The 26,597-nt window shown below is 40.1% G+C and overlaps 1 protein-coding gene and 1 pseudogene across 1 annotated transcript in view; one reads left to right on the top strand and one right to left on the bottom strand.

The window, feature by feature from the left end:
- The window catches only part of Limch1 (LIM and calponin homology domains 1), a 305,943-nt gene that overhangs the window by 95,626 nt on the left and 183,720 nt on the right, over positions 1 to 26,597 (bottom strand). The gene's annotated exons all lie outside the window — the stretch shown is intronic.
- Positions 12,216 to 12,646, top strand: LOC122106634 (annotated as a pseudogene).

The following is a 26,597-nucleotide window of genomic DNA, read 5'->3' as shown; positions in this document are numbered from 1 at the left end:
GAAATCTGAAATGCTGGCAGGAGTTACTGAATCGTGGACTCACCCAATGCAGTTCAACAGAGGAGACAAAAAAGACAATACCATCAATGTACCCAGTGTGCAGGTAAGAATCTGCTCTCACCCCATCCCCATGTACATACCCTAAGGTAATCTCCTCTCTTTAAGGACAATATGATAGGTCACCCTCTATGGTTATATCACTAGTCAGTTGGCTCTGATTTAATAAAAAGAAAGATGATTGGATTGGGTGTGAGCTTATAAAGGGACCTTTATAACCAAAGGTAAAGTCAGAGTTCCCACCACTTGGGAGTTCTAGAGCTGCAAAGATCTGAATTCTGCTAGCTGTGGTTGGAGCTTAGAAAAGGTTTCAAAGATGTTTAGGATCTCAGCTCCCACAAACACCTTATTTCATCCCTGTGAGACTATCAGCAAAAAACCCATGTCCAAATTACCGACCCACAGACTGATAAATGAGTGAAATGTTAATGAGTGGTGTTTTAAAATGCTAAGTTCATGGTCGTTCTTAATGCAATAGTTTAAAAAAATTCACCATAGGCTCTAAGCAATCAGAGCATTAGCAATCAATTGTTAACCTATTTAAAGCCTTTGTTATATACCAGGTATTCTTCCAAGAAACTCATTTAATCCCTGCATAACTCAATGGAAGAGGTACTAATCTGTCTTATCATTTGATGAATGAGCAATCTGACATTCAGGACAACGGATTAAATTGTTGTGAGAAACATGGTAAAAGCCAACATGGCAATTAGGAGAAACTCAAGCATGAAACATGAGGCCAAAGGACCATGGACAAGAGGCTTTGGGTGCAGATCTGATGGTAGAGTGCCCTTGAACTCATGGAAGGTAGAAGAAAGCAGGAAGGTCCTCGTAGAGGTTGTGAGTGAGAAGTGATGCCCAGATCTGAGGTGGGAGTGGGGGATAGGGAGAGGAAGGAATGAAGAGATAGGAGTTAGGAAGCTGAAGACCAGTGAGGATGCAAATACTAGCCCTTGCTCACCAACACTCTTTCTTTCTGAGTGGGGCTGTGGGCTTTTTCAGAGGGCAAGTTGCACTATAGTTCACAGTGCCTGTGCCAGCAGCTCTAGATCTCTTGTTGGCTGACTGCGAGCTGATTTTAGTACATCTGAAGACATCTAGAGTCTAGTTGCTTTCTGCATTCTTTTTAGTTATCAGATTTAATGGTCGCCACCACCCTCTAGTTTTCTACTTTGTTGGCAAGATGTGTCTCATTGATTAATTTATCCCAGTGAGCAAAGAAAGAGACAGCAACGGAAGGAGAAAGGGGTGGGGATGTAACGAGTCCTTTCCAGAAGATCCTTCTTTCCCACTTACTTGTATATTGACTATTCCGCCATTAAATTTAAATAAAACACCTTTTTTTTAAAAAAAAAAAAGGAAGGTTTTTATCTCAATATTTCAGTCACCCAAAGATTTCCATTCATCAGTGGATGAATATGTTGACATAACATTCTACCTGCATGTAGACCTATCCCCAGTCTTAAAACCCTTCTTTACTCAATACCCAGGACTCTTCTTTCAATATCCTGGCCTCCAAATGGGCCCTCCTGCTTCCTAGACAGCTAAATGAAGACTCCTCCCTGGAACTTGGCCATTCTCTGTTGCATTAGAAGAAGCAGTCAGAAGATGATGAATACTTGGGGATTGTCATTTGGCAATATAATATAAAGAATGGTTAGATAACTGAGGAGCAGCTGGTTGTGATAGCACACACCTATAATTCTGGCAACACAGGAGACAGAGATAGGAGGATCTGAGAAAGCAAAACAGGTTGGACAAGAAATGTTCTTATTACCTTACTTATGTAACTGTAACCCCTCTGTACATCACCTTGACAATAAAAAAATGAATTAAAAACTTAAAAAAAAAAGCAGGACTAGGAAGGTGGCTCAGTGGTACAGTGCTTGCCTTGCATGTATGAGGTCCTAGGTTCGTGGCACTGTGGCTCAAGGCTTGCCTTGAGCTGAAGAGCTGAAGGACAGCGCCCAGGCCCAGTTCAGGCCTCACGACTGGAAAAAAAAAAAAAAAAAGCAAAAGGACTCAACCAGTAGAACACCTGCCTCGAAAGCATGAGGCAAGGCAAAGGCACCACTGGCTTAAGCAATTTGTTTTTTAATTTTTAATTTTTTGTTGGTCATGGAGCTTGAACTCTGGGCCTGGACGCTGTCCTGAGCTCTTCAGCTCCAGGCTAGTGCTCTACCACTTAAGCCAAAGTGCCACTTCCGGTTTTCTGAGTAGTTTATTGGAGATAAGAGTCTCACAGACTTTCTTGCTCTGGCTGGCTTTGAACCACGATCCTCAGATCTCAGCCTCCTGAGTAGCTAGAATTACAGTTACGAGCCACCAGTGCCCAGCTGGCTTGAGCAATGTTGAGGACACCATATTCAAAAAAGGATGCACCCTTCCCTTGCCAGTGTGCATTTCAGCAATGGTACACAAACCTTTAACTGGCACAGGATCAATTCCAAACCAAGACAGTGACCAGGGCAAATGTTCAGGTGGGTCTTTGGATGCATGAATTTTATTTTTTTTTTTTGATGGGCCTGAGAGCTCTGTACCTCTTGCTTTTTAAGAATCACCTGAAACCACACTAAAGGACCAAGCCCATGATCTCCATGTAGTTCCATAGGATAGGTAGGCTTGTGGCACCCCAGATTCTCAGGCCAAGCAAGAGATGCTTTTCCCATGCACATTCTCAGTCCCACACACTTCTCCGGGAACACCATGCGCAATCAGCCTGCAAACACGCAGGCTATGTGCTGCAGCCAACCTGAACAACTTGGACTGGAAGATTTAAATAACTGCAGGTTTGTTTCCAGCTCCTTGCTGCAACCTAATGATGCTGGAGGGGAGCCAGGCCCTAGTCAGGAGCAAAGCCAGTAGGAAGAGCCACCCAGCCAAGAGCTAACAAGGGCATCTGCTGAAGCAAGGGAGGACTATGCCTTTAATTACACAATGCCTCTCGTATATTCTCATCTGCCCTGCTCTGCACATTCAAATTTCACCACATTTACAATTTTAAGCAAAACCCACAACCTAGTATTTTAAAGGAGATGAACTGGGAGACACTGCTTTATTACAATGGCAGTTAATTTTAGCTTTTACTGACACAAAGCTAGCAAAAATCCACCGAGACCTTAGTTATTTTTATAAGACAAATTTAAAGGACTCCAGAAAAAAAAATCAATGTTACTTAAAAAAGAACCCAAAAATTGGAGATTATGGGGCTGGGAAGGTGGCTCAGTGGTAGAGTGCTTGCCTTGCATGCATGAGGCCCTGGGTTCGATTCCTCAGCACCACATAAGCAGAAAAAGCCGGAAGTGGCACTGTGGCTCAAGTGGTAGAGTGCTCGCCTTGAGATGAAGAGCTGAGGGACAGCGCCCAGGCCCAGAGTTCAGGCCCCATAACTGGCAAAAAAAAAAAAAAAAGAGCGAGGTATGCTTACCAGCGGACGCCAGTGACTCATGCCTATAATCCTAGCTACTCAGGAGGCTGAGATTTGAAAATCACAGTTCAAAGCCAGCCTGGGCAGGAAAGTCCATGAGACTCTTATCTCCAGTTAACCACCAGAAAACTAGAAGTGGTGCTATGGCTCAAGTGGTACAGTGCTTGCCTTGAGCTGAAGAGTTGAGGGACAGCGCCCAGGCCCAGAGTTCAAGCCCCACAACTGACAGAGAGAGAGAGAAAGAGAAAGAAGAGAGAGGAAGAGAAAGAGAGAGAGAGAGAGAGAGAGACAGAGAGAGAGAGAGAGAGGCTGACCAAATGCAATGTTTGACCTTAATTGGATCCTTATTCCAAGAAAAAGTAAACAATACTCTACAGTCAAATTTAAATGTAAACTGTATGTTGGAGGATATTGTTGAGTGAATGCTAATTTTCTTAAGTGTAGTGGTGCCAGTGCAGCTATGTGAGAAAAATGCCTTCATTTTTAAGCATGCATATAAAAACTAAGTAATGACAAAAAGCCCTCCAAGCTCCATGTCTGGCATCTCCTGGGTCCTCCTTACATACTTTCCTCATTGTAGCTTTCTGTCTGTGAGGCAGGCATCTAGCCCTTGGTGTTCTCCAGGGAAAACAGACAAGGGATGGCAAGCTCCCGATGTACCTACTCTTTGGAGATTTTGGTTTTTTCTTTTGCCATCCATGGGGAAAGTGTGACATCATCATGAATGTGGAATTCACATGAAGGTAATATACATCTGTGTTTCAAATGTATACACCTCTACTGTCAGCTGTTTAAAAAACACATAAGTTAATGTTAGGTGAAATGAACCCCAAGATAAGTATTCTAATTGTTTTTTCTTTCTTGCAATTGTTTCTAACATATTTATAAGATGATTTCTTTGTTGCTTTGTATGTCCCTCCCCCACGGTATAACCCCTGCTTTCATTGTATTTGACGTTAGTGTAACTTGTGGAGGGGAAGGAAAAAAACAATCGTTTAAATAGAGATACAGGTGGACCCATTACAACAATGAGATGTACAAGTCGTTATGTCGAAAAACGAACTGTACAACTTTGGCCAGGGGGGTGGAGGGTAGGGGAGGTAGGAGGGTGGGAGATGGGAAGGGATGGGAAGGGGAAACAAAGGAGGAGGCAACAATGCCTGATAAGAAATGTACTCATTACATTGCCCATGTAATTGTAACCCCTGGAGACGGTATTTTCACAATAAAAAAAAAAAAAAAGAAAAAAAACTATACAAAACACCTATAGAATCTTTTTTTCCCCTAATGTCTATAAATAAAAAGACTAGGTGGAGAATATAGAAATGTAGACTAAAATAACCTCTGGTGAATTTATCATTTTACTACATTTCCTACAATAAACACTGTCTATCCAATTCTTAATAAGGTTTAGAATAGTACAGAAAGATTTGTCAGTATATCAGCGAAGATCAAGATCTTGTCAGAAAATCAATAACTACCAATAGCACATCCTCAACAAGTCTTTAAAAAACAAACATGGTTTGTGTTAGGTTTTCTCCATTGGAAGCAAACTCCCTTTAACAGAAATTCAATTAAGAGATTCAGAACTTAAGGAATATGTTACCAAAAAAAAATATCTGCAGGAATTTACCCAGTAATTAATAGAACTTGGGGATTTCCTGAACTAGTGTGTTCATAGTTATGATTCCAGCCTGCATGGGTTCCAGTCAAACCCCAGGAACTGGCCCATATCCAACAACAACCAGCGCTCGCCAGACTGTCAATGCATTTTTATTTGCCAGGAGCAACTTAATGAGGATACCAGCTCTTCCACTGAGAGGAAAGAGCAATTCATTGGGCCTGGAGGAATTACGGAGTGAGTTCACCCAGAAGGTGGCAGCTGGTGGCTGCTTGAAGTAAAAAGAAAACATTTATGGATGGGAAATGAGCAAATGCCTGGTGGGTTACAGAAGAGATGATGGTTGAGAGGGAAAGAGTTGTAAAGGTAAGACTGAGGAGTGCCGTGAGTGACCCCAGAAATCTGGGCCATTCTCTAAGCAGTGGGAATCCAGGCCAGTTCATGGAGAGGGGAGGATTCCTGGTATACTACTTTTGTTTTAGGAAGATACATCAAGTTCAATAGGAAAGATACTAGATGGGAAAGAGAGTCCATGCAAGAGACTCTGCAAAGATCAGAGGCAACGATACCAAAACTATGGGGCTATGAACACCTCACTTTGGCTTGGCCATTGAGTGTATTTGAGAATCATATGGAGATGGAGAGGAGTCTGGGTGACGCTGAGGGTTTTCACCACTCAGGTTATCTTCAGGGACAAAAAGGAGAGCGGTGAGAAAAGGAACCAGGCTAAACTTGGAGTGCTCCACTCTGGGAGCCACAGCTCCCTGGGAACCACACTAGGGGCTGAAATTGAGAAGAGAGGCCCTGCTGATACATCAGCATATGTATACAACAGCAGTGAAAGATGGCAAGAGCTTTTCTAGAAGAGCTCAGAAGGATAGGAGAAATGATGACAGAACTATTCAGAAATCACAGTTGAGGAGCTGCTCCTTGTGCCAAAAAAGAAGAGGAAGAAAAGCAACCAGGAGGTCAGGGAGTCAGGGGACCAGCTGGGAGCACTTTGCAGGGAGCATGCTGTGTCCATTGATGATAACACTAGACTGGCCATATGACCTGAAGTGATGATGACACTAGAGTGGCCATGTGACCTTAAGCAAGGTGCTTCATGACTCTCTGCCTCAGTTTCTCTTCTGAAAGTATAGTCCTTACATATTCACCTCCATGTTCACTGCAGCACTGTTTACAATAGCCAGGATATGGAAACCACCCAGATGCCCCACTACAGATGAAGGGATCAAAAAATTGTGGTACCTATATACCATGGGATATTATGCAGCCATTAGAAAGGACAAAATAATGGCATTCGCAGGGAAATGGATGGAACTGGAAAAAATCATGCTGAGGTAAGCCAAGAGCAAAGAGAAAAATGGCACATGGTCTCCATATCCAAAATGTAAGGAGATACAACAAAGTAAACAAGACTCAAGAAACAAAGGACCTCTACTCAGCTGGTCGAATCATTACTAAATGACCCCATGCTGCTGACCACATATATAGTATATATGTGCACATCTGAGGGAAACTAGGAGGAAGACGCAGAAACAGAGGGAAACAGGAAAAACATACAACAGCGGTACCCATCCACTGCACTGGTCATTGATCAAAATGAACTAAGCAACTCAACGGCAGCGATAGGAGGGAGGGAATGAGAGGGAAGAGGGAAGAGCTGACACTAAGCAAAAGGAAAGAAATGTACATATCACCTGATGTGCAAGAAATAACTATTGCCAAAGCTCATAGAATTCATAAACTTTATAGACTTCATAAACTTTAATTTGCCCATGAAGGTTGGAATGTGTTTGTGACTTTAACTATCACTGTCTCACAATACTATGAAATTTCTGTAATCACTTAATCACAATAAAAAATTGCTATAATAAAAAGTACAGTCCTTTGAGTGGCTCACTCATCCTATAGGATGTCACATACTCCCTCTGCGCTCACATTCTCCAGGTCCTCCTTTCATTATACCACTCCAGCCAGGCACAAGTCCTCACAGGTTGCCAAACATCCCAGGGAAGTCTCTGTCAGGGTCCCAGCCCTGAGTTATCTATTTATATCTAGTCTTTTTCAGCTCAGATATTAACTGGAACAATATCTACAGTAGAGTGAGGACATAATATAAATGTATGAAATGAATGAGTGCAAAAAATGGAGGTAGCCATAAAGTCATAAGATTGCTATGTAGAATGAAATAGGAGAATATATGTAAAGCAGTTACAATAGAGGTGTCTGGCACAGAGCCATAATCCAGTAAATGTTTCCATTATTATACTTGCTTCCATTGCTAGGATGAAAACTGATAAGTTGGACTTTCTTCATTATTTTATTTTATGGTAGTACTGGGGTTTGAACTCAGAGCCTTGCGCTTACAGGACAGGCACTCTGCTACTTGAGCCATTCCTTTATCCTTTTTGTGTTATTTATTTTTTAGGTAAGGTCTCATTTTTTTTCTTTCTTTCCTTTTTTTTTTGTTTGCCCAGGCTGACATGGACTATGATCCTCCTATTTATATCACCTACACAGCTCAGATTATAGGTACATGCCATTATGGCCAGAATTTTTGTTGATGTGGAGGTCTTACTAACTTTTTGTCCAGGTTGGCCTTGAACCATGATCATCTTGCTGCTGACATTCTATTCTAATCATTTCTATTTACATATTCTCTTTCTGGCTTATCATTACCCAGAACCATTCAAGGGATCTCAAATTCCTGCATCCCACTCCTTGACCTTAGCCCCCCCTTCTAGATGTCTCATTGCTTCTATTCCACAACACCAACTTTCTCTCTCTACTCTGTCCTTCCTTTCCTGTCCATGTCCTTCTCCCCAAGTTGCTTTATTTCCTTCAGGATCCAGTCCTGTGTGACTGTTCAACTATTCCACTGTCTGTGTCTTCAATGTTTTCACCTCTTTGTTGTGCTTTGAGGAAGCAAAAAAAAGAGAAAATAAAGAGCACAAGTGGAACACGTAGGCCTGGGGGCTAGCCCAACCTTCTTTCGTCTCTTCTTGAAGAGGGAGACACAATGTGTGTATATGGAATGACATCAAGGAGGACAATGCTCCTGGCGCACACCTCTCTTCCCCTTATATTTTGGGAGAAGTAAGGAGAATTGTCTAGCTTATCCAAGTCTAGATTTCCTTTCCTAATGACAGCCTGTCTGTAGGACATATGTATCCTGTCTACTCTGTCATGTGGTAAGGTGTCTTTCTCTGTAGGGGAGGTCTGTGGCTGTCCAGCTGTGCCAGGAATGGGGTGGGGGGATGCATTTATTTAATTTAGGAGTAAGGATTAGAGAACTGCTTGGCTGAAGCTCTAAAAGCCATATGCTCTAATTTGTTTCATGGGAAGTAAAGCTGATATTCTAATCTCTTCCTAACTCCTGTGTATATATCTCAACTTGGAGAGAAAGTGGTGTATTATAGATTGACCACCTTCAATCTCTAACTTGGCTCCCAGAATGTCTAGAAATAATGGTGCTGTAATCACTGGACCAATTAGATAAACGTGGAAAAGTCTTCTGGGCATCTCCGGCCAGTTCCCTCTCTGACCCAACATTCCTCTGCATTCTTTAGTCTCCGCCGCTCACAGAAAACATCAACCCTCCCCCGCCTCATCCCTTTCCCAGGCATTAAATTCCCTCACCCATTTTTTTAAAGAAAAGAATATAAAGTTGAATATCCTAAGGCATTTTGCAATAATATGTTAAGATTTTTTTTCAACAACTGGAGGAAGATGTGAATCTTGGTTAGGGCAAAGATCAAAGAGTCATTGTTTTCATTTTATTATGTATCCTATGCTTAATGTATGAAAGGTAATGTGGGAAGTGTCCTGGGCAAGCGGGGTCATCATTAGAATTAAGACTCTTGTTTGTAAATGAGAGAAATGAAAGCACATGTTGGATTACACAATGGGTCTAAGCCTGCCCCGGGTGGGGTGGAGATGCAGGTGACTTTGAAGTAACTAGAGGCCAGTGCCTCCCGAATTTGGAGCCTAGACTTGCTTTACCTCTTGTCTGCCTGTTCTGCATGATTTCACCAGATTTCTTCCACATGGATCTCCAAGTTCCAAGTTTTAGGCATGAAAAATGTCACTCTCTGAGAGGTCCAACTCTTTTTCTCATTTGTACTGGGAAAAAAACATCTCAGGAAAAATAAAACCCTCAAAAAAAAACCCTCTACTTTCCTGCCCAGAGTCAAGTTTCATCGCACAGTGGCAGATGGGGCCATAAAACTGCAAGAAAATGGTAGAGAAGAACTAGTTGGAGAATCATTTCTACAAGAAAAATGTGATTCATTAAGAGGAGACATGGAACCCAGGCTATATTCACAAAAATAGACCCAAGGTGGATTTTTCTTGCACAATTCTTACAGAGCAAAGCAGAGTAGGGTGAAACACACCTGAAATCCCAGCAACTGGGCAAGAGGAGCGCAAGTCTGAGGCCAATCTGGGCTATACAGCCAGTTACAGACCAGACCAGGTTAAATAACAAGAGTTAAACTCAGAGCAAAGTCCTTAAAGAATAGAATGCTAACAACTGCTACTGTACTAAATATAATGCTTTTTTTTGGCAAATTCTAAGACTTCAACTCTGCCTGGGCGCTGTGCCTTAGCTTTTTTGCTCAAGTTGATACTATATCAGGTGAGCCAATGTTTTGGTAGTTAATTGGAGATGGAAGTCTCAACTACTTTCCTGCCCAGGCTAGCTTCAACTTGCCATTCTCAGATCTCAGCCTGCTGAGTAGCTAGAATTATAGGTATGAGCCACTGGTGCCTGGCTAAATACTCAAATTTAATTTTACTTTACTTCTTTCGCTCTTTGGTTCTACAGAAGTTAACAGTTTACAAATGAAGCAAGTAAAAGTTCATGAATTCTGCTCCCATCTCATGGGATGTTTAGGAACAAAGAATGCCCAACCCCTAAGATCCCATTGTTCCCTCCTCTTGATTTTGATCCCTCTCTCTGCATTACACACTTGTGGACATTCAGACAGCTTCCATTTCTTCTCTCAAGGACTTGACATTCAAGCTCACTTGAAGGTCAGTACCACTGTGCTATCTCAGGAGGACTGGGAGCCCATTTGATCAGGAAAACAGTTGAGACTGCAAGCAATTTATTCCTCTGAAAAAATTATTGAGCTATTCCCCAAACTACTTAACCTAACCCTAAAACTCAATGGAAGCATTAAAATGTTTTCCACCAGATTGGTTTCCAACATAATTTACTAATTATGCTTTGAGAGGCATTTACATTAGAATACAACTGCTTCAACTATCATAGGCCCATAATCCCATAATGCCCATAACTTGACATGCATGACCCAGAACAGTGACAAAATGTAGCCCATGGATGATAATGGGTTTGGTACTAGTCCATGATTAAATAAATACAGAATTGAAAAACAGGCATGTAGGAGCTTTAAAAACAATTGGCCATTACAATCACATCAAGTTGTGGGAACAACAGGCTCATCTCCTTGAATATGGGAGATTCTGTTTAGGATATCTTCCAACCCACACAAGTCACATATTGTGCTGAACTATGTAATTAATGGCAACAGGATCACATATTAGTGTATATTGAATTAAACAGCAATCACAATGTATAAGTAAAATACAACTGAATGCTATTCCATCCTCTTTAGACAGCTATTATAAAAAATAAATCCTGGTGAGAATGGACAGAAAGTGGAACCATTGTGCATTGTTAGTTGAGACTGTAAAATAGTATAACTGCTGTGGAAAAGCATTTGATGGTTCCTCAAAAAATTGAACACAGAATTACATGTTCTCGTCATTCTACTTTTAAATAATGCTTATACTCACAACAGTCAAAAAGGGAAAACAATCCAAATGTCCATCAAGAGGTGGAGGGATAGAGAAGTTGTGCCATGTATTTACAAGGGAACATTATTCAGTAATAAAATGGAGTAAAATTCTTGTAATCCTATAACAATAGACATTATGCTAAGTGAAGTAAGCCAGACACCAAAGAAAACTGTTGTATGATTCCATTTATATGAGGCTCCTAGATCAGTCGAGTTACCAGGATCTGGGAGCCAGGCAATAATGGAAAGTTACTGATTAATAGGCACAAGAGCTTATGATGATTAAAAATGCAATGGCAAATGGCATTACAGATGGGAAGCACGTGCCCTAGAATTTATATCCCACTCACTCCTGGGTATTTACCCAAATGACCACAAACAAGCCCACAATAAAGTTACCAGCACAACTATGTTCATTGCAGCATTACTTACCATAGCCAAGATATGGAATCAACCCAGATGCTCCTTAGTAGATGAATGGATCAAGAAACTATTGAATATACACAATGGAATTCTATGCTTCCATCAGAAAAAGTGACATCATTCCAGAAATGGAAAGACTTGGAAAAAATCATACTGTGTTTCTCTGGGTAAAAAACATAGGATGCTTGGTTTCCCTCATTTATAATAATTAGCATAGGTCTAGGATAGTTCTAGCAGAGGATCACAATAGCTCAATGGCTATATACATACGACCTTATAAAATGATGCTAAACAAAATGAACTCCAAGATGTGGAAACAAGAGGGTCCCCCCCCTTGGTGTACTGTATGCAGTAATTTTTTCTTTTATTTTTATCCCCCTTTTGGCTTACCCCCTGTCGGACTTGGAGATGGGAAGAGGAATCACAACAACGGTGAGAAAAAGGGTGACCAATGCAACAGTGATACTCACAAGACACTATGTTGGAAATGAACTTTACAACTTGGGAGAGAGGGGAGTAGGCAGGGAGGGATGGGGGAGAAAAGGAGGGAGGGAGTAACAACGAGTACAAGAATTGTACTCAATTCCTTAGTCTTGTAATTGTAATCCCTTTGTATGTCACCTTTACCAAAAAAAAAAAATCCCTAATGTAAGGTACTTGGGGGCGGGGCCCTTAGGGGCCGGGGTCGTTGGAAGGCGGAGCCTCTGGGAGGCAAGGACCCTTTGGAACGGGATCCTTTATAAAATAGATTCCAGGCAGTTCCCCAGTGTGGACTTTCTGTCTCCCTGCCAGCGCCACACTCCCATGGCCTCCCCAAACCGTGACCCAGCTGCCGCCACCAAGGAGCCGAGCCGAGCTGATGACTCTCATGATGTCTGGTGACAAAGCAATTTCTGCCTTCCCCGAATCAGACAACCTGTTCAAATGGGTAGGGACTCTCCATGGAGCAGCTGGCGCAGTATATGAAGATCTGGAGTTCCCTAGTGGCTACCCTTACAACGCACCCACGTGGACACCCGGGGAAACATCTGTCTGACATCCTCAAAGGCAAGTGGTTGGCCCTGTATGACATCAGGACCCTCCTGCTGTCTATCCAGAGCCCGGTAGGAGAGCCCAACATCGACAGCCCTTTGAACACACATGCTGCCGAGCTCTGGAAAAACCCCACAGCTTTTAAGAAGTACCTGCAAGAAACCACTTAAAACAAGTCTGTAGCCAAGAGCCCTGACCTGAGCTGTCCAGTTTCTCCTGTGTTGTCTGTTTTTTCCTTAGCCTACCTGTCCTTTTCCTTGACTTCTGTAGAAGACTGTTATCTGGAGCTGTGGTGTTGTTTTTGTTATGTTTTCTATTTTTTAAATTAAACCTGTAAAAGTCCTTGCAATGTATATTAAACAAATAACATTTGGGTTGTTTTTGTAAAAAAAAAAAAAAAGATTCCAGAGTGCACCCCTGCCCTTCGGCCAGATCAGAGTACAGACAGATGATGCCATCCATGTAGCAAGGCCCTTGCCAGACACCAAGTCTATTACTGCCTCCATCTTAGAATTCTTACCTCCAGAACAATGAGAAACAAACATCCGTGTTTAGAAGCTATTTCATGGTGTTTATGCTATTTCATGGTGTCTGCTTCATGAATCTAGACAGTGGTGATGACAGCATAACGTCATGAATCTACTTCATGTCACTGGGTTGTGCACTTAGAAACGATTAAAATAATACTGTTAGTGGTTAAAGAACTAACAGCAATAAAACTGTTCTTCATCGTGTCTCATAGTCCTGAAGTATACGTCCTAGGGGATTCTGAATCAAATAAAGTGGAAAAGATGTGACATACAATATTCACCAACCGGAGGTCATAATATTTAGACTCACAATTCTGAGAAACCCTAAGAAACTCTCTCAACTTAGCATTTCCTAAACACATTGGACTTCAGACTCCTCTGCTTCAAAACCTGTTGTTTTATTGGCAAATATCAAATTGTACACAGTAAGTAAAGGGTCTCATTGTGACACTTCCATACATGCAGATGATATACTTTCATACATGCAGATAAATTATGGAGACAGGGCTCAGGCTTTCAAACGATACTCAACGCAGAGTGAAGCAGACATCGCTGTTCCATTGTGGCCCATAATCTAAAACTATCAGCTTCCTATCAGTTCCTACAACGTTAATGCCTGTCCTAAGGAATGCAAGGCCAACAGGAGTCAAACAGCAAGGGCCCAGTTCATCTCTGCATCCTTCAAGCTTCATAAGAAAGGATACCTTTCATACTTGTCTCTCTAGGGCTGCAAGTTAAGACAACGATTTACTAGTCAGAAGTGACCCCAGGAACAAATTCCTTCATAGTCTGGGTCAGGCATGTGGATAACATTAGAAAAAGAAACAGATTTTGAGAGGCCAAATGGGTTGTGAAGTGTAGGAGCCTTAATGATAGATCCAAATACCATCACCTCAATTGCACTTTAAGGTCATAACCTTTCTACTGAGAAGGCTAAAAAGCCAGCAAGAAAGGAAATACCACAAAGTAAAAAGCCATAAGCAACCTTTGCACTCATCCATTCAGACCACGACCTAGAGAAAGTTTAATTTCATCTGGAGGAAAGTTTACCGAAAAAAAAAATTTGCTGCTATTTAAGTGCATATGAAAAGGAGGAAGCAGGAATTCAAAGCAAAAAATAATTAAATAAAAAAGAATCTGGTGGAAAATCACAGCATTCCTTTTTATTCTTTCAAATTTATCGGGTTCTTAGCTGAACTTGGGGCCATCTTCAATATTCCAGTATCTTTCTATCTAATTCGAAAAAGGTGAAGAGAAGAAGTTGTCTTCAAATAACTTTAGATTCTTGGCTTTGTAAACATGTACAAGTGGAAACCACATTTCATCTTCAAGGAATGCTTTTTTAAAATAGTATATTCAAAATAATAAATTTCCCATGGATACTAGCTTCCTCTTTCCAAGCTAGTGTTGGCTTAATTTATACAGTAAATCTAATAGTCAAGTTATTTCTCTAAAATAGCACCTAGCACATTCTTGGCATCCAAAAGGAGTTAACACATTGCATATGCTGTTTGTATTCACAAACCAACCTGTCTGAGGGGAAAAAAAATGTCAGCAGGGAAAAGGAAGAGGAAGACAGAAGGAGTATATAGGAATGAGGAATGCCACCAACATGGCTGCAAGAACCTTCCCCCAAGCACTAGAGTTTTTGAAGGAGGACACTCAGGTACCTGGACAAGAATTACTGAGGCCCTATCAAGTGTTTGGAACTTTGTCATTTCTACCACATAAATACTAGCAACAAAGTCCCAACTGTGCTTATCTTACAGATGTAGAGAAAGAGCACATTTAAATAAGTCCTGCAGAATTCTCATTTGCAAAGTTTGGAACAATTGCATGATTAAAAAGTTCTGGAGACAAATGGTGATGAATGCTGTACAACAATGCAAATGGATTTAATAACACTGAATTGTGCACTTAAAAATGGATACTTGTGTGTGTGTGTGTGTGTGTGTGTGTGTGTGTGTGTGTGTGTGTGTGTGTGTGTACCAGTTCTGGGGCTTAAGCTCAAGGGCCTGGGCACGGTCCCTTAGCTTTTTTTACTCAAGGCTCTACCACTTGAGCCACCTTCCACGTCTAGCTTTTTGGTGATTAGAAGTCTTATTGACTTTTCTGCCTGGCCTAGCTTTGAACCTCAATGCTCAGATCTCAGCCTTCTGAGTAGCTAGGATCACAGGTGTGAGCCACTGATGCCTGACTTCATAATTGTTTTTTTAAAAAATTCAGCTCCATTGTACTTCAAGGTCAAATGGTATATCTAGGGAGAAGCTAAGAAATTTGCCAGTTTGAATGAAAAAAATCATAATCTTTCATCGCCTAAAAGTAGTGATAAAATAGATGAGGATGATGCTATCATCCTCATCAGCACTGACTTCTTAAATACTTTTCATGTGCTGACACTATTCCCAGCAATAGTGTCACAGATTTATATCTCAGGTAAATAATTTGAGGAGGGCCCTTATTTCCATTTCCCAGGTGGGAAAGTCAAGCACACAGCCAGCTGTGTGCCTGATAAGCTATGGTGGAATCAGGAGTTGGCTCCAAATGGTGTTATTTCTGAGTTTCTACTCTTCATCACACTCATGCATTGCCTCTTGTTGTATAAATTTTCACACACAACATGTGGAGACAGTAGCCTCAATGATACAGTAACCAAGAACGCCAATAGGTTACAAATAATGAAATAGCTTAAAAGAAATCTGTGCATACCTGGTCATGGAGGAAGAAGAAGACCCACTCCCATACCACATTCCAGGAATGTTTCCATGGTATGTGTGACTCAGGCTTCCTTGATGCTGTGTGAAGTACAGAGGAAGCAGACACACACACACACACACACACACACACACACACACATACACACACACACACACAGAGCTCTGAGGAATTACAGCCTAGACTTATTCCTTATTATAGCATGACTTATCATGGATGGATTTATACACAGGTCTGTGCTCACTGTTTTAGCACTAGAACTATGGGGAGTATACCACATGTTTTCAGTAAAATTTAAACTTGGAATAGTTTAAATAACATGTTTGCTGCCAATACTATTCACAATAGCCAAGATATTGGAAAATTCCAAGTATCCTTCAGTGGATAATCAGAAAATGGGGTGTGTATTTGCAATGAAATATTATTCAGCCTTAAAAAGGAAAGAAATCCTATCATTTGTGCAATATACTGACCTTATATTAAGTGAAATAAGCCAGACACAGAAAGATAAATATGATATGATTTTCATTTATTTGTGGAATCCAAAAGAAGCACAGAGTATAATGTGGGACAGCAGTTGCCAGTGGTTGGATAAAATGGGATGTTGGTTACATGTAACAAATCTTCAGTTACAAAATAAATAAATTCCAGGTGTACAGCATAGTGAATATAGTTTAAAATACTGGATTGTTTACTTGAAATTTGTTAGATCTTAGGTGTTGTCAGCACACATACCAAAAAAAGAGATAATTGAGTGATAGATGTGTTAATTAGTTTGATTGAGGCCAAAACAGACAGATGTCAAGTAATCACTATATACCTTTAAATAGATACATAAATTTTACATGTCTATTATATTTCAATCAAGCTGGAAGATGAAGAAAGGTTAGATTTGTACCATTTGGTAGTATCTTTGTAGCATCTTTGTACCATCTGATCCTTGTCAATGCTAATTCATTAGTTTTTTTCCCAGTCTCTTCTATGGTAACTGGATTATTCAAGGTTTTCCCTTCTGAGGTTAATTTTGATAATTTGTAGTTTGTTAAGAAATGATTCTTTTCTGTTGCTTATCAAACTTCTTGCCATGGATTGGTTTATAAAAATCACAAAAAAAACCTTTCATTTCTTTTATATCTATTAGATTGCCATGGCTTTTTTTCTCTTTGGATTTATATTTTTTGTTGGTTTTCCCAATGAAAGACCAGCTTTAGGACTGATTTATTCATCCTTCTAATCCTTTAAATTTCAGCTTTTATCTTTTTGTTATTGTTGTTGGTCATGGGGCTTGAACTCTGGGTCTGGGAGCTGTCTCTGAGCATTTCAGATCAAGGCTAGTGCCCTACCACTTGAGCCACGTGCTACTTCCATCAGCTTTTATCTTTATTAATTCTCTCTTGCTAGATTTATTTATTTAAAAATTATCTTTAATTGTACAAAAAGGTTTGCACTCAACATAATTTATTAGTATGATGAATGTTGATCAATGTCTCCCCTTACATTGTCTCTCCCCCAGCTCTCCCAGCTATCTTGGTAGCCTTTTAAAGCCTATCTTTATTTCCTAAGTTGAGTTAATAAGGTCATCTGTTTTTTCCTTTTAAAAAATAAGCAATAGAAAACTTCCTCTGAGTCTGACATTGTCTGTCTCAGAAGTTACCTGTAATTCTCACTTCCTCCTGATTTCCTTTTTGATTTCAGAGTACCAGTGAGTATTTTTGTGCGAAGCATGTGGATGAGGCTTGCAAATGGAAAGGGTTTTTAAATTACATTCCAGCTTTTTATTTCTGTTTTATTGCGTCACAATCAGATTGTATGACCGGTGAACTCTCTCCCTCCTCTCTGGACTGTGGAAGGGTTTCCTGGTATTCACAAGGATATGATTAGAATGACAGTGAATGCTCCATGGACATTTAACCATCTATTTTTAATATTGACTTGTGATCTTCAGACACTTGACGTAAAACTTATTCACTTTTCCCTGAGATGTGGGATGTAAAAATGGTCTCGTCCCTTCATAGGCCTGGGTATCGGTAATCTCATGTGACAAATATAAATCGTGCTTCTCTGTCTCATGATGGTGGTGGTGGTGAATTAAATGAGCCTGCTGTTCTTTCTCTCCTACATTGTCCTAGGTAGCTACTGACATAATATCCCTAAGAAGCAGACCCTCTGCACCCTGGGTAAACATCAGAAAACCTTTCCAATGGAGCCTGGGTCTTATCAGGCACCATGGACCACACAGAGTGGGGAAATGGGACACTCTGTGTCATGCACGTGATGCGTGTCTGAGAGCAGCCTGGAGAAAGGCAGGCATCCCAGCTCAAGTGTCTTTTGAAGCAGTTAAGTGTTTTAAATCCCTTAAAACACTGCTTGAGTGTGCAATGGGGGGAGGAAAGGGCAGACTCGGGTGATGGTCCTGTTATACTCAGCACTGTGCCACAGAGAATGTTTTTGAAACTAAAGACTGATTGAGGGAGACATCAAAAGAATTTGATTTGTTTGATGTTTAGACGTCCATACATGATGCAGATTGCTCGTGTATTACTGACAACCGTCTGTAAGCCAGATGGACTGGAGAGCATGTCAAGAGACATCTGATTTGGTGAACATACGGCTTAAGGTAAAACCATCCCAACAGAAATATCCTCTTGTTATGTGCAATGACACCTTAACGGGAGTTTAAAATAACTAAAATAATTACAACTAACTTTTAGATGTCTTCTGCCTGCACCAGTACCACTCTACTGATGATGTATTGAATCAGAAGTGGTAATACTGGCTCGTCAACTTGGGTGAATGAATAAATCTGTGACCGAGCAGAAAATAGGATATGGTAAACAGTGCTGATTTTCAGAGGTACAAAACTGTGTAGCTGGTCTGGAGACGCATAACCACTTTATTTGACTTTATTTATTATCTATAGGTAGTTGTGCAAAGCAGTTTCAGTTAATGTATCAGTGTATGATACATCTTGATCAGTGTCTCCCCTGGCATAATCCTCCCCCATCTTCCCACCCTCATCCAGCCCTCCGTTTCCTAGTTCCAATATAATTATTTTAAATTTGACATTTCTAAAAGCTGCTCTTGACCTGAGCATCTTGACAAGCAAAAAAGAAATACATGAAAATGAATAGAAATAATTCCATCCTCCAAGAACTTTCTGTTAAAGCTATCACATTGTTTTTTTTTTTCTTTTGTTAGTTTTTGCCCATAAGAAATACAAATAGTGGAATACAAGGAAAGAGAGTTAGCCAACTACAAATTTGAATACAAATTTAGACCACAGTACAAAAACAGTTTTATTAAACAGATTGGCCAAGATGAATAAGAATTATAAGGTCTCGTGTTGGGAAGGTATGAGGAAGTTGCTAGTCTTACATTCTAGTAGCAAGAAGTAAATTGGTTCTGTTATCTCTTAAGAAGATGATTTAAGGGCTGAAGTGCCTTAAGCTTTTAGAATTGTGCATTTCTTAGATTCAGCAATTTGCCTTTTGGGAATCCAACCTGAAGATATATATGCATGGATAATTCACAAAGACTTTATAAAAACATAAATTTCCAAATTAAGGAATACTTAAGCAGTATATGTTATGTTAGAAACTATTGCCATATATACTCCTGTTAATACTTACACTAGTATTACGATAATCTGAAGAACTTTAATCTAAGTCCAAATTATATATTTAAAAAGATGACTATAAAATCACTTTCAAACAAATAATTCAGAAACAGAATTGCTAATTTTATAATGGATACTTTTTTTTTTAAAGAGTATGCCTGCTTTCCCAGCTATGGGATTCTTTTTTCTCTGTGTGTGAAAATACTGTACAGAGGGGTTACAGTTACATGGGCAAGCTAATGAGTATATTTCTTATCAAGCATTGTAGCCTCCTCCTTTGTTTCCCCTATAATGGTTACTTTTATAAACTTGTTTTCCGGAGCTTGGTATGGTGGTACATATTAAGAAAGCAGAAATAAGAGAATGAAGTCTAAGGTTCCTTAAAGGAAAGATTCCTAAAGCAAAGATGTCTGTGGCTCCAGTGGCATAGAGCTTACCTAGTAAGTGAAAGGCTCTGAGTTCAAAACCAGCACTGTATCCCAAAAGAGCTATTTTAATATGTAAATTACATATGTTATATATACATATAATTCCCTTTCTAAAATGAGTTTTAAAGTTTTTGAATATACACAATTAAAGAAAATACAAGAAATGGGCATCCTGTAAAGTTTCTCTTCTACTTTTGTCCTTAGCCACTCAAATTTCTACCCTCAATGCACATAATATTTCTTAGTTTCTTATTTCTATTTCCAGAAATATGTGTATATAAATCTGCTTACACATTCCACATTATTTCTCACCCTTTTAAAACCCAAACTAATTACACCATTTAAAAAACAAACAAAGATAAGAAGTCTTGCCATTCCTTACTTAAAATGGCTACCTGGTCACCAGTACAACCATGTTTATTGAAGCCAAGCCAAGGTATGGAATCAGCTCAGATGCCCCTCAATGGGCAAATGGATCAAGAAAATATGGTGTATATATACACAATGGAATTTTAACTCAGTAGAAAGAATGATATTGTACTATTTATAAACAAATGGAAAGATCTGGAAAAATTATGTTAAATGAAGTAAGTCAGGCTCAGGGAGACAAAGGACTCATGTTTTCCCTGATATGTGGACACTAGATTTAACTTATAAACTCACAATGAAATATATTGGTGGTATGCAGGTGTATAACTGAATGTATTAACTGAAATATGGTAGATTGAAAGGAGACCTCAGCATAATTCCTTCTAGAGGCTAAGGCAAAATCCAACAAAATAAAGCACTAGGAAGCAAGGGGAAAGAGCTAGACAAATGAAGAGAAGAGGGAGAATGGAATTCAAAATCTAATGTATATCCTACAAAATTAAGAAGAGTGAGGGACGGAGTAGATGGAGAGGGATGGGTGAGATGTTGAAAGGGGCGACACTGATCAAGATATATTATATTCATAAACTGCTTTGTTAAGTGGCAATTACTTTACACAAGTACTTAAAGATAATAAAAAAAAGTGGCTATCTGGTATGCCATGGAGAGACAGGACCAAACTTAGAATAAACACATAACATATTGTCCAAATTGAGATACTTTGGAAAGAGAAGGGAATGCCTTAACTAAGTGAACTAACTCACAAGAACCTGGACAAACCGTTATCCTAACCATGAACAACTACAACTTATCTCAGCTGATGGACACATAGGTAATTTCAGATCCTTTGCTGTTGCAGAAAAATATGCTGCAATGCACTTCATAAACTTGTCATTTCACAGATGTATAGGATGCAATAATTTGAAGTGAAGTTACTTTGTCAGAGGGCAACTGCATTGTTTTTTTTTTTGATGGTGATACAAACTGCATTGTTTTTATTTCTGGGTTGTCCTCTAAAGGGGTGCCGTTGTTTTCATTTGCCTGAAATATGTAAGTATTGATTTTAAGATAAGAAAATAAATTTTTCCAAAATTCAAAGTGTTTGAAAAAGAGTAGACTGGGCAAGTTTAAAGTCTTCTAAATCATAAGTACATATAGATATACAAGACTGGAAATAATTAAAGCAGAGCATATTTAGACTACCTAGAAGTTTCAAAAACAAACAATTCCCTTAAGAAATGTGTGCAAATGAATAGATGGTACACATGGTAAACTAACAAGCTCTTAGTCAATATGTTGCTTTGTAATATCCCATCTATCTCTCCCTCCCTCCCTCCCTCCCTCCCTCCCTTCCTTCCTTCCTTTCTTCCTTCCTTCCTTCCTTCCTTCCTTCCTTCCTTCCTTCCTCCCTCCCTCCCTCCCTTCCTTCCTTCCTTCCTTCCTTTATTTATTTTTGGTGCCAGTACTAGGGCTTAAACTCAGAGCCTGGGCACTATCCCTTAGCTTTTTTGCTCAAAGAAAAACCACCTGAGCCAAACCTCCACTGCTTGCCTTTTGCTACTTAACTGGAGAGAAACATTTCATAGACTTTCCTGTCTAGGCTAGCTATGAACCATGATCATCAACTATCAGCTTCCTGAGTAGTTAGGATTACAAGTGTTAGCCACCATGCTCAGCTCTATTTTGTATCTTACACATCCTTCTTTTTTGTCCACCTAGGCAGATGAGTTTTCACTTGAAGTCAATAACTGACAACAAATAGTTGACTGAAGCCTGTCTTTTTCTTCTCTAAGAACAAAGAGCTCCAAAGAGGTTGTTCTTCAATTAGAGGCAGCCATTGTTAAGACCAAAGGTATCCTGTGTAGCTGCTGGTCCCTAAGCACAGTATGATAGGGATTTCTCTTGTGAGGCCACCAGGTTGAGAGTATTCATTAAAACAGTGTGACCTCCACCTGCCAGGATGAAACACCTACAGGCTTGCTCCTGCCTTGGGTATTTGAGTTCTGGGAGAAAAGCCACAGCTCCTTTCATTTACAAAATGAAATGCACACTTGCTAAAATATGTTTGCTTTTTGTTTGTTTGTTTGTTTGTGCAGGTCCAGGGGCTTGAACTCAGGGCCTGGGCACTGCCCCTGAGCTTTTGTGCTCAAGGATGGCACTCTACCACTTGAGGCACAGCTCCACTTCCAGCTTTTTTTGGTAGTTAATTGGAGTTGAGTCTTATAGGCTTTCCTGCCCGGGCTGGCTTTGAACCATGATCCTCAAATCTCAGCCTTCTGAATAGCTAAGATTACAGGTGTAAGCCACCAGGGCCAAGCTTTACAATATGTTTAATAGTCTCACAGATTCAGGTCCTAACCTTAAACATCTCCCTACTGCTTCCTGAGATGAACTTTCTGTGTGTACACTGAGAAATGATGGGGCCAAGTACAGTATCCTTAATAAATGAGAGGGGCTGGGAAGGTGGCTCAGTGGTAGAGCGCTTGCCTCACACGCATGAGGGCCTGGGTTCGATTCCTCAGCACCTCAAAAGCAAAAAAAAAAAGAGATGGAAATGGTGCTGTGGCTCACGTGGTAGGGTGCTACCCTTAAGCTGAAGAGCTGAGGAACAGCGCCCAGGCCCAGAGTTCAGTCCCCACAACTGACAAAATAAATAAATAAATAAATAAATGAGAGGGGGAGTCCTATGAGTCACTTAGTAAGCAACTCAGATATAAAGAAATGTGATCCTAGCTAGGTCCAGGCCTACAATCCTAGTCCTCACTTTCTTGTCACACAAGGAAAGCTATGCCCCCAAATGAACAATTGTTAAATTTGGAACTTATAATGAGTATCTGAAAGGCCAATTTGTAATAAATGCTTACAGATCATTGCATTTGGGGTAAGGCAGACAAAACAACACCTGGTGATGTAATAGATAAAGAACTGACAGTTCAGAACGTGCTTTCTCAATTGTAGTGCCTTTAAAACTCAACATGCAGGGGCTGGGAAAGTGGCTCAGTGGTAGAGTGCTTGCCTTGCATGCCTGAGGCCCTGGGTTCGATTCCCCAGCACCACATAAACAAAAAGAAAAAAGCTGGAAGTGGTGCTGTAGCTCAAGTGGTAGAGCGCTGGCCTTGAGCTGAAGAGCTGAGGGACAGCGCCCAGGCCAGAGTTCAGGCCCCACGACCGGACCCCAAAAAAAACAAAAAAAAAAACCCCTCAAGATGTATTATACTCATGAATTGGGATGTTGGGTTTAAATCTCTTTCTACAATTACTTAAAGACAATACATTAAGTAATTAAATTTAAGTTAAAAGATATTAAAGAAATGCAATCCTAGCTAGGTCTATGCCTTCCATCCCAGTCCTTAGGAGCTCAGGCCCAAGTGTTGTAAGTTCAAGGCCAACCTGGGCTATATAGTAGGACCCTGTTTAAAAAGAAGAAAGAGATAGAGAATAAAAAAGAGAGTCTACCCTGTCAGTGCCATTACAGTTAAGTAGTAAAAATATTTCCTACTTGCACATTAGTTGTACTTATCTTTTACCTATAGACATTTAGATAGTTTCTATTCTTTAAAGTTTGTGTGCATGTGCGTGTGTGTGTGTGTATGAGAGAGAGAGAGAGAGAGAGAGAGAGATTTCATATAAGTGAGAAACATTTCACCTATGAGGTTGAAGCAGGGAAATGCAGGCAAGGATGCATTGTATATACCACAGAATTGAGAAAAGTAAGGAAAGTGGTGGGTCAAAGCAGGTGAAGCTGTTGAAGGGATGGTGCAGATCGAGAAGCATTACATATGTAAACTGTTTTGTTAAGTAACAGAGATTTTATTTTTAACCTAAAAATTAAAAAAGAAAGCGAGGGAAGGGGTGAGCTGGAGGGGTGGGTGAGAATGCGGAAGGGAAAGGGTGACCTTGATCCAGACGCACTGCATTCATAAACTGCTGTGTTGAATGGCAACTCCTTCGTACAACCACTTACAGGTAAGAAAAATAATTTTTTAAAAACCCCCAGGATGTCAATTTGTCCTAAATATTGGATTTTATTCTTTTCCTTCTCACAACTGAGTCTACAAAGTAGGCTTAGTGGCTCCTGACTCACGGGCAAGAACATTACCACCAAGGTGCAGCCTGGGGAAATGAACTCCCCGCAAAGGTCCTATGGGCAGCAAGCAAAGAGCTGAGGCTCTCCCCCAGCTGCCCAACACCCCACCCACCTCATTCCCTTCCCCTGTGCCACAGATGACTTCCGGTCTAGGCAGAAGCAATCCTGATGCCACCCTTAAAGTCTTGATAGCTGAAGCCCAACCCACTAAACACGGACAGCAGTGTGGTCAATCAGGTGGTTTGTGGCCCAGGCTGGGCTTCCACATGTTGGATCTCACATCACGAAAAGGGACGACCTCTAGGCATGAGTCAGCTCCAAGATGCTCCAGTACGCTCAACACATTTTGTCCTTCTGAAATGTTTCCTCATTGGCCCTGTCAGATCCTACCTCATTCGAAACTTAAATTCTGTCTGGGAGAAAAACTAGTGTCACCAAACAACATGGTATTTCCTGCCTCTTAAGATTTCTCTTAATAAAAAGGAGGTGTATTGGATAATGTAGCATCCTTTTTTTTCACAGATGGCAGAGAAGAGAGATTCATCTTCCTCACTGACGTGACAGATGGGAGCTTAGGGCAAAAGTCTAGACTTCGATGCTTAAAAGTAATTCTGCGGGGTAATGACCCACTAGCCATCAGCTTTCAGAGCTGAGAATCCCCCACCCCAACCATTTTGGAGGGAGACTTGACTATATATCTCCAGAAGTTTAAATATGTGAGTTTTCTTTGATCTAGAAATTTTACTCCAGAGAATTTGTCCTTAAAAATGGCTGGGAAGAAAAGATTACACACACCATTAGTCATCACAAGTTGATTTACAATAGCTTAAAAATAGAAGCAATCTAAATGTCCAATAAAAGGACTACACTTAAATAATTTATTGTAGATTCATAAGGAGGTGGGTAGAGGGAATTATATAACTATCCAAATTGTGTTTTTGAAAAACAGTTAAGAATTATATAAGAAAAGGAAAATCAAAGAGAAAACTAAAGAGAAAAGGGAAAATCAAAGGAAAATTAGAGAGAAAAAAAATCCATGTATATTTTAACCTGGACTATGTCAGTTACATACAAATAATCAGAGAAAATGAGGCTGCAAACCTTAGTACTAAGAGTCTCAGGAAAAACTATTACAAATGCGTTCATTTTTTCTGTTAGACACACACACACATATATATATATATATATATATATATATACTTTTTTCATACAATGACTATACAGTACTGTTTAGTCCCACAAAACAAGACACTATGTTTCAATACTTCATTATAATTATTAGCCAAGTATAGCAACTCATGCCTGTAATCTTAGCACCTGAGAGGCTGAGGCTGACGAATTGAGTTCAAGGTCACCTTGGAGGCTACCTAGGCTACCGAGCAATATTCTGTTGATAAATCAACAAATAAGTAAACAAATAAAACACCCCCAAACCCAGTTAAAGTTGATTGCTGGTCTTTTCTATGTATGCCCAGGTCACTTAGATAGTGGCTATTGCTCTTCCGTTTATTGGTCTCACTGCTGGGAGAGAAGAAATTCTGGTTTAGTGGTGAAACTCAAAACCATCTTATTGATAGGAGAGACTGGTTCCCATATTTGCTTGTAGAAGAATTGGAAGTCCTACACTGTGTAACCCTTGAATAGAAATTGTCCTATTACTACGGACAACCAAATCTTAGTCAAGAATAATAGATAGAATCGCTAACCTAAACACTGCCATACTATCACTGAGGGGCAGTGCCACCTTCTTACCATGAGATGGCTGGTCTGTCTCCTTCTTCAGTATCTTCATTCCCGACGCTTTATGTCTAGAAACTTCTTAAGTAACCTCAGATTTACTAAGTAGCCCCTTCCTCACTCCTAAGCCAAAGTCTTATTTAGCTAATGCCAAAATTAAAACATAAACTCCATGTGGCTGTATTCTGGTTACACAAAAATTCATACACATTTGAATCTGGTTCATTTGAGCCTGACTCTGCAGTATTCCTTTCTGTGATCTCTGTGTAATGAAAAGAATCTGGTTCATGTTACTTCTCCTAGCCGGATTCACTTAAAAATTGCTACTAAGAGCCCTGCTTTCTTCTTCCAGAAAGTCTTATCTTAAGGGCCCATTACACTTACCTCCCTGTCAAATTCCAAATTACTCAGAAAGTACTGTTAACTTGCCTCTGGAAAGAGGATGCCTCAGATTTTCTTTCCTTCCAGTGAATAAACTAGGATTGTAATACGGTGGAGAATATGCCATCTTAGGCACTCGGATATAGCAGAGAAACAATTCGAACAGTGATGTCTTTAAATCCAATAAATTGCTAGTTGTCAAAAAATTGTTTCTCTGTGGTTATAAATTCTGTATATTCACATACAATTCATAATAGCTTGAGTAGAGCACCTGCAGGATCATTATCATAGAGGATATCATGTACTCACATGGACATGTGCCAGTACTGGAGCTTGAACTCAGGGC

This window comes from Dipodomys spectabilis, unplaced genomic scaffold (assembly GCF_019054845.1).
Source record: "Dipodomys spectabilis isolate Male_0828 unplaced genomic scaffold, ASM1905484v1 ptg000043l, whole genome shotgun sequence".
Taxonomy (NCBI): domain Eukaryota; kingdom Metazoa; phylum Chordata; class Mammalia; order Rodentia; family Heteromyidae; genus Dipodomys; species Dipodomys spectabilis.
The sequence above is the reverse complement of the archived record's forward strand: the minus strand, read 5'-3'. Positions and strand labels throughout refer to the sequence as shown.